Genomic DNA, 9,145 nt, shown 5'->3' with positions numbered 1-9,145 from the left:
CCCCTCCCACCCCAGGCCTGAGAAACAGGAGCTCGGCAGTGACACACTCGGGGCTTCTGCACTATGGAGTGGCGGGCTTTTGTTTTGTTGTTATTGTTGGTAAATTTCCTGGGACCAGATGATAAGATCCAGGGAGGATCCAGTCTGCTTTTCTCCCAAGTGTAATTCCAACACCTAGTGTGGTGCCTGACTCATTTTGGAATGGGTGAAAGAGCTGGACCAGGAAAAAAGAGGTTTTCCTTACAGGCCTGCCTTCCCATGAGGCCTTTATAATTGGGCCAGTCTGGGAGCCCCTCCTGTTTGGGGTCACGAAAAACCACTTTAAGGCCAGACAAGCAGCAAGGTCAGACCAAAGGAAGAGAGAGCAGAAGAGAGAGCCAGGGGCCTCGAGCAGTTGGCAAAGAGCAGCCTTGCTCCTCCATCTTCTCTGCTTCTTTCTCCAGTTCTGGAGCCAAAACCAAGCCATGAGCTGAGAGAAAGGGGCTGCAGAGCAGAGAGTAGTCCTGGCCCCTGTCTTTAGCTCAGCAGATGGTGCTAGTAGTAAAGAACCTGCCTGTCAATGCAGGAGACATAAGAGACTCAGATTCGATCCCTGGGTCAGGAAGATTCCCTGGAGGAAGGCATGGCAATCCACTCCAGTATTCTTGCCTGGAGAATCCCATGGACAGAGGAGCCTGGTGGGCTACAGTCCATAGGATCACAAAGAGTCGGACACGACTGAGGTGACTTAGCACGCACAGGGCCCACAAGAGTCCTTATGTGGCAGAAGCCTGAGAAACACCAACATTCAAGGGACAATATGAAGAAGAGGAGCCAGCAAGGGGAATTCAGGAGCTGTGAGACCCAGACGGACATCCAGTCACCCATCCCCTTCTTCTCCAGGACACAGGCATCACCCCAGGGAAGCCTGTGAGCCTGTGGGTCAACAGCCTACCCTTTAGTAACAAACTACAAAGACGCGAACCAAGGACACGAATGTGAGAGGGGAAAACTGAGAATTAGAGAGTTTCACAATTATTTTTTTTAAGAGAATGAAGGAGGAAGAATGGTAACTGGGTCAACAGAGAGAGGAATCACAAGCCAAGGGTCCATGGAGCGGGCAGCCTCACCCTACAGAGCCCTGGAAAGCTCAGCTTTTGGCGGCACCAAGCACTGTGGGGCTGGGTTCTGATGCCTGGCTGGACAGGGGGCATGGGTGGAAAGTCTGTCTGCGGAAGGGGCCTCTCCTCTCCCAACACAGCCAGTCAGTCATGCCCTTTATCCTTCAGGAAATGAGAAATGTTTTCTTTGGAGAAACTAAATAAGCACAATATCGGACTTGAGAACACCAAGTATGGCGGAAGGTGAAGAGTAAGGAGGAGAGGTGGATTTAGTCCTTTTTCTGACCCACCTAGCAACTCTGAACCACCACCAACCAGTAGAATAAAACATTCTACTCTGAAGAATTGAACAGCCCCAAAAAGAACTCCAGTTACTGATATCTGAAGTTCCCTCAATAAGAAGATTTATTTTCCATCCAATCACCCTGATAAAGCCCACCGGTCAGCAAATTCTGGCACTTACATAACAAGCCTCTAAAATCAACGTTTAGTGCCTCTTTCTTAAATGTGAATAAACAGTTGAGAATCATCAGAGTTTTTTTTTTTTTAATTTTTAAAGTTTTAAACAGGAAAAAAGGAGCAAGTAAACAGGAAAAAAGGGGATCTAACAATAGAAATTTTGCAAGGAACAAAAGTTCAGAAAGAGTAATAACACCAGTCCACAAAGATAAAAGGAAAGATTGTATTCACAAAACAAGAAGAGGCTACAATGAAAAAGGAAAAAATTAAATGAAAAAAGCCTCTTTTAAGTTAAAAATATAATTAAAATTTTTTTCAAAACTCACATGATTCAGAAGACAAAAACTGAAGAAATCTTCCAAAGAGTGAAAATGCAAAAGAAAAAAGAGAAGACTAGGATAAAGACAAAGGATGTTCGTCTCCTGATTAGCCCTGCACAAAAAATGAGAAAAAGATATATACCAGTCAGTGCCTGCCACCATGATCATTATGACATGTTAAATCATGAGGAATAAATGGAAGTTTCTGAAGTCTTCTAAAGAGAAAAAAAACAAGTAAAAGACACAAGAAAAAGAAAATATCAAACTTCTTCAAAAACAACATCAGATGTTAAATATACCTTCTAAATTCTGAAATAAAATATTTTTAAATCTAGAATTCTATCTCAAATAAATGATCAGTCTCATGCCAGAATAGTATAGAATATTTCCAGGTAGCCAATGACTCCAGAAAATTACCTCCCAAGCACGAATTCTTAAGAAGTTATTAAAAGTTGGAGTTTAGTGGGGTTCAGTCCACTAAAGAGATGAGGGATTCAGTAAATAGAGGATCCCATGTGGGAAGGCAGTAAAGGAAATATTCATAATGATGATAAAGCAAAGTCTCAAGACGACAACTATACACTGTTTCAATTCCAAGAGCAGCCAATCCAGACTGGAGCAGAAAAACAGAAAGTTCTTGGAGGAATAGCTGTAGAACAAAGTGGAACTGTAGGAAAAATTGACAGGTATTAGCAGAATTGTTAAACCATCTGAGAAAAATGCATGATAAGTACCTTTGGACATCAGGTCAATATAAAGGAGGCAATTATTAACTCTAGGAAGAAACAAAGAACTGTACAAAAGAGGACACTTGGTTGCAGTACACTACTTGACTCGGGAAGAAATATTTGCACATTCATTAATATATAAACAAGATATCGATTTAACAAAAAATAAGTTTATGTTGGAAAGATAGAAGGAGAAGTGTAGGAATGAAATTGAGGGAGAATTGTGTGGGAGAACTAAGTTCTCATCTATCATGATAGAAAGTCAGTGTACAAGTTCTAAAATTAGCAAGTCAAGAAATAGCAACAAAGGAGCTCATTTTAAAACACAGCCATGTATTAAAAAAAAAAAGAGAAATGAGTTATAAAAACAGAGTGACTGGTCTGGAGAATGGGAGTGTGAAGGAGACAAGCAAGGCAAACTATGTATATGTACTATGTGATTAAAATAAAAATTAAACATTTGAAAAAGGGCCTCTGTGGCTCACACACAGTCCAGCTTACATCCCCAGGGTGTGAGAGCAGATGAAAAATTTTAGCCAAAGTTCTGATCAAAATAAATGATGCAAAGTTAAATAAAAATTAAAATGAAATAAATGATACATTTTTTTATCTGAGTGTCTGCATATACCCAATAGGCTTCAAAGATGAAGGGATCTGGTCCTGGCCTCCAGTTGTGGACATTACAGGCAATTCTCAAACATACCGTGATATTTCATGTCTGTGCATGCTGGTCTTTCTGATTAGAATGCCTCAAAAAACAAACCTCCCAAGCCCCTAAGATGATGAATTTCTCTTCAACCTTTAAAACCCTTCAGAGTTACTGCGTCTTTTAGAAAGTCTTTCTTGATACCTCTTCCCCACAGTTCTTTTTCCGTCTTTTGGCCTACGTCTGACTCTTCTGTGAATCCCTGTAGCAGAGCATCCGTCACCCCATGTTTCAGCTGGTAATAAGCTGACTAACTAACGCCCGACCTTCTCCGCAGTCATCAGCTTGTGCTAGTTATGCTGCAGGATGAGCGGCCACAGGGTCTCAGACACTCATTGCACGAAGGTTTATCTCTTGTCACGTTATACGGCGGCTGTGGCTCTGGATCTACTCCATGTCTTCTCCCCAGGTGGTACCCAGCTAAAGGTGCAGCCCTCTTCTAGACACACCACTCTCCTGGAAGACAGAAAAGAGAAAATGTGGGCAGGACCATAAAGTGCCCCCAAAAGCCTCTGCTCAGAAGTGACCTACATCACTTCTGCCCAAGCCTCATTGGTTAAAGCTACTCAGATGACCACATCTGACGTCAATGACCTAGGTTAAGTACAGTCCTCTCACGGTGAAAGGAAGTAAAGAACTGCATACAATAACACCATCTACTGCAGTCTCCTTGGTGGGGTCCACAGCTTATTTTTGCATCCGGGACCTGACATAATGTTTGGCACCAAGTAGGCATTCAGTGCATTTTCACCAACTTGAACTGAATTATCAAATATACAAATCTGAGAACAGAAAGAGAAAAAAGGGGAAGGGCTGAGGTACAAACTCATGGTATGTGAAATAGCACTGGGCTTGGAATCAAAAGACTAAACTCCAAAAGCCAAGGAACCTTTCTGGGCTCATCTTTAACTGAAGGAGATGAACTAGAGGATCTCTAGGGTTCCTTCCAGTTCTAACCTTTAAAAGAGTTTGTAATGTGTTCCTTAGTATCTGCTTGTCAATCTGCCAACTTCTATTAGTCAAGTGTCTAGGCCTAAAACTGGAAAAAAATAAAAATAAGCCCCTAAATCAGTTCACGTGCCAAAACTGAAAATTCACCCATGTCTGTAAAAGAAAACAAAACTATACTTCAAAAGGGAATATGTTTTCAACAAAAATATTGTGGCAACAGTGTTTTTCTTTAATAAACTATTTTCTGTTTTGAGCACATTGTTCTAAGCCACAAGATTTCCAGCTACAGGAAAGTTAGCATGGCATTGCAGAGGGGTGATTACACAGCTGAATGGATCAACACGGGGTTCAGGTTCACACGTGGAAATTGTCACATCAATTAAAACTGTCTCACACATAGCAGAAATTCTTTGTTTGTTGAACAAATACATACCCGTCTAGGTTGGATTTGTTAGGCTTTGAAGCTATCATTCCCAATCCAATTTATCCTTATTTCTGTATATGTGTACGTGGTCTTTTTTTAAAGCTTTTAGAAAAAGAAAAAATATAAAAAGGGTTGAGAAATCCTGTAGCTAATGGGCTGATCTACTAAGAGAATTATTTAACAGAGGCTGAGTCCTGAGCCCTGTGTTCGCCTCAGCAGAAGGTGAATGCTGTGATGACCCTGTTTGATTAGAGAAATGTGTATCCTTAAGTTTCCATCCATAAATCACAGGTGCCAACCCAGGTATCCATCACTGTCAGATCATAAAAACAACATGTACATGGCATTTACTATATACCAGGACTGTTCCAGATTCTTTACATATATGAACTCTCATATTGATCAGAGCCACTCTAGGAAATAGGTCTTGTTATCATTTCCATGTTACTGATGGGGAATCAAGGTACAGAAAGTTTAAATAACCCATCTGAGGTCACACATTAAGAAGCAGGGCTGGGTTTTAAAACTGAGCAATCAGGTTCCAGTCTGAACTAAAGTCAGCTCTTCTTTATTCTGCCTGAGCACGTGGCATGCTGTCAAGTGAGCTGGTTCCATTCCTGGATATAGGTATAGCCTGAAGCCATCAGCATACAATCTCTCTCCGTCTTAAAGACCCCTGCCATAAGGCTTCCCTGGTAGCTCAGTGGTAAAAAAAAAATCCACCTGCCAATGCAGGAGACACGAGTTCCATCACTGGGTTGGGATGATCTCCTGGAGAAGGAAATGGCAACTCACTCCAGTATTCCTGCCTGGGAAATCCCATTGTCAGAGGAGACCATGGGCTACAGTCCACGGGGTCACGAAAGAGTGGGACATGATTGAGCGATTAAACAACAACAACAAACTTACCCTGCCCAGCCCAGGAGACTAAGGTTTCCACCCTCAAACTGGGCACTATGATTAAAGTGAGTGTGTCTGGCTCCCTCAGATGCCAGAAAGAGTCTTTTTTTTTTTTTTTTTAGGATGAGGATGTTCATCTATCCTCATCCATCTCCAAGCCTTGAGACTCTGTGCCCTCTTGCCTGGATGAGTGTAAGCAAAGATGATGTCTCACTGGGACAGCGGGGTCTCATTCCTTGTGGCCACAGCACTGCAATCGTCAGGCAAGGCTCTTTCCTGTAAAGGCCAATCAATACTGCTCCACCCCACGTCCCCACCCTTTCCTGCTCCTCGCTCTATAACTGCTATTGATTACAGCAGAGCTGGGAAGCAAATGCCAAAATATATCAATCAATCACCAAGATGGCAGAGAGACTTTATTAAAACCATTACACCTTCTTCTGTTTTCCTGCCCACCCCAGCTTCCTCCACCCAGTGGCCATTTCTCTTGGAAGGTTTCCAAGAACTTTGCAGACATGATCTGATGGCTGGTGGAATTTCCTCTATTTGGGGAAAATTTAGACCCTGAGAAGGAGCAAGAACAAGTCCCGTCGTGAGAAGATGGAAACCAGGTGTGTGAAAAAACACGCATGTGTCTGTGTGTAGTACGCATATGAAAATGTGCACGCATGCCAGTTGGTTTAAAGGAAAACCTAGAACTTAGTCACATTTCAGAAACACTTGGTAATTATCGCTGAATTTTTTACAAATCAATTCCTTCTGGTCGCTTAATGTCCTTCACTAAGTGGTTTAATTGTGAAATTTCACTTTATAATTGGGTTCATTTTAATGCAGAAAGTGGTAGATTTGCATAAGCAAATGACAAACAGTTAACAAAATCCATTAGCAGAGAAGGAGGCATCCAATGAGCCACACACCTGGGCTTGGAATCAAACCTGCGGTGAGGGAGTGCCCGCCCCAGCCCAGTGCTGTTGCCCCTAAGCAGACGGAGGGGAAGCAAAAGAAGCATTTCAAGTGCTTTCCTGTTGCTCAGCATGGGAAGAAACCAGCCCGTGCGCAGAAAACACAAAGTGAGGAAGAATTTTTCCTTGTCCCTCAAAGACCAGAGACCTTTCTGTGCAAGGAAACTCAGGCAAGGATTTTTAAAGAATCCAGAATGTACACAGATCTTTGACAACTCTTATTCCGGGTTTCTGAAAAGACCATTAGACTCAGAATAATCCTCTCCGGTATTCTCGCCTAAAGAATCTGATGGACAGAGCAGCCTGGTGGGCTACAGTCCATAGGGTCGCAGAAAGTCAGACATGACTGAAGCAACTTAGCACGCTCACAGAAGGGAGTATGGAGCCCTGACCTCCAGTCCTCATTCTGTCATGAGCTAGCAAGGAGCCTCCTGTTGGGAACCTCAACAGATCCTGTCTAAATGTCTGTGTGTCTCAAGCTCCTGCTATCAACACAGGTAACTGACAAAGTGATTCATTCATTTCAAAAATATTTACTGAGCCCTTGCTATGAGCAGGTACTGTAGAAATTACAGAGACTCACAAGGAGGTGGGGTAAGGACCAAGCTGGAGGACATGCAGATAAGCTGGAGAAAAGGCCCTGCTCTCATGGAACTTAGGGTCTGATGGAGCGTTATGAACTGGACTGTATCCTCCCTAAATTCACATGCTGAAGCACTAATCCCCTGTGTGGCTGTGTCTGGAGACAGAGTCTTTAGGGAAATGCGTGCATGCATGTTCAGTGGCATCTGACTCTTCGTGACCCTATGGACTGTAGCCCGCCAGGCTCCTCTGTCCATGGGATTTTCCAGGCAAGAATACTGGAGTGGATTGCCATTTCCTTCTCCAGGGGATCTCCCACGTCTCCTGCATTGGTCGGAGCCACCTGGGAAGCCCCTCTTTAGGGAAGTAATTAAGATTAAACGAAGTCATGAGAGTGGGGTCCTGATCAGGAAGGGATGTCAGAGCCTTCTCTCTCACCACGCACACACAGAGAAGAGGCCACGTGAGAACACGGGGAGGGGGGTCCATCTGCCAGCCAGAAGGAGAATCCTCACCAGAAACCAACTCCGCTGCCAGCTTGTCTGGGCCAGGCAGCCTCCAGACCCATGACAAAATAAAGCTGTGTTGTCTCAGCCACATACTCGGTGGCATTTTATTATGGCAGCTGAGGCAGCGTAACATGTTTCAGGATGGGAGGGGGCCAGATCAGGTGCACCCTGCCCGGTTCTAGGGATAAGGGAAGGCTCCCAGAAGGATTGGCAGGGGAAGAGAAACCAGGGCAGGGCACATCTGTGGACGGAGCCTGTAGTGTCAGAGGAGGAGTGGAGAGAACAAGGCTGAGTAAGTGAGGGGAGCCCTCTGGGGGAGGTCTCATGAGTAAACGTGCCCTTGAAGATCTTGAACACGAGACATTGTTCTACCTTGTAAAACTTAGGACACACCCATTGATGATTCTGATTCTGCTGGGGGGAAAAGAATGCCAGTGTGGGTTCTACAGGAACGAAGAAGTAGTCAACTTTTCTTGCCACCCTATGCAGGGGAATCTCCCTTCAGCATGTCTGCATACATTCCCTGTGGAAATCTTTTGCTTTTCTGTCTATAAGCTTCCCCCTAGCCTTTCAGAGCATCTGCTGGGATGGTTCCTTCTTCAGGTGCTTGCTTTCAATTCTGCAAAATTCCCTTGCTTTTTGTTAATAATTGCTAACATTAGCCCCCAGTGGCTCAGCTATAAAGAATCTGCCTGCAGTGCAGGAGATGCCAGTTCAATCCTGGGTTGGGAAGATCCCCCGGAGTAGGAAATGGCAACCCACTCCAGTATTCTTGCCTGGAAAATCCCATGGACAGAGGAGCCTGGCATTCATGGGGTGGCAAAGAGTAAGACAAGACTTAGCAACGAAACAACAACAAAATTGAGTTAGCTAACACTAAGGTGATGGACAGGGAGGCCTGGTGTGCTGCGAGTCATGGGGTTACAAAGAGTCGGACACGACTGAGCAACTTATCTGATCTGAACACTAACTGTGTACCAGACACTGTTTTGAGGGCTTTTTGTGTATTGGCTCTTTTAATCCTCAAAACCACCACATAAAGTAGATTCTATTAACTCTAGTTTATGGATGAGAAGGCTGAGCACAGAGAGATTAAGACACTTGCCTTGGGCCACTCAGCTAAAATGGAGCAGCCAGGATTAAAAGCTGCAGTCTAGCTTACTCCTAACCACAAATCCATATTGTCTTTGGCGGGGGGAATGGACAGAGAAACCGAGACTCGGGTTCCCATAGCTAGTTTTAAGTGCAAGAGTCTTTCTGATTCCGGAGCCTATGCTCTTGATCTCTTAAGGAAATGGAGAAGAGGTAGGCGGCTTTGAGAGTCACTCAGGAAGGAAATTAATTAGAGCCACCATGGCACAGTTGAAAACTAAAGGAGAGGGGGAGAGAGAAAGAGGAGGTTGGGGTGACAGCCAGGTCTCTGGTAAATCGCACAGCCAGACCTTCATCATCTTGTGACACCTTCTTAATTCATTTATTTGTTCAGTGGCGTCTGACAAATACT

This window comes from Bison bison, unplaced genomic scaffold (genome assembly GCF_000754665.1).
Source record: "Bison bison bison isolate TAMUID 2011002044 unplaced genomic scaffold, Bison_UMD1.0 scf7180017864506, whole genome shotgun sequence".
Classification (NCBI taxonomy): Eukaryota; Metazoa; Chordata; class Mammalia; order Artiodactyla; family Bovidae; genus Bison; species Bison bison.
Note: the sequence above shows the minus strand (reverse complement) of the source record.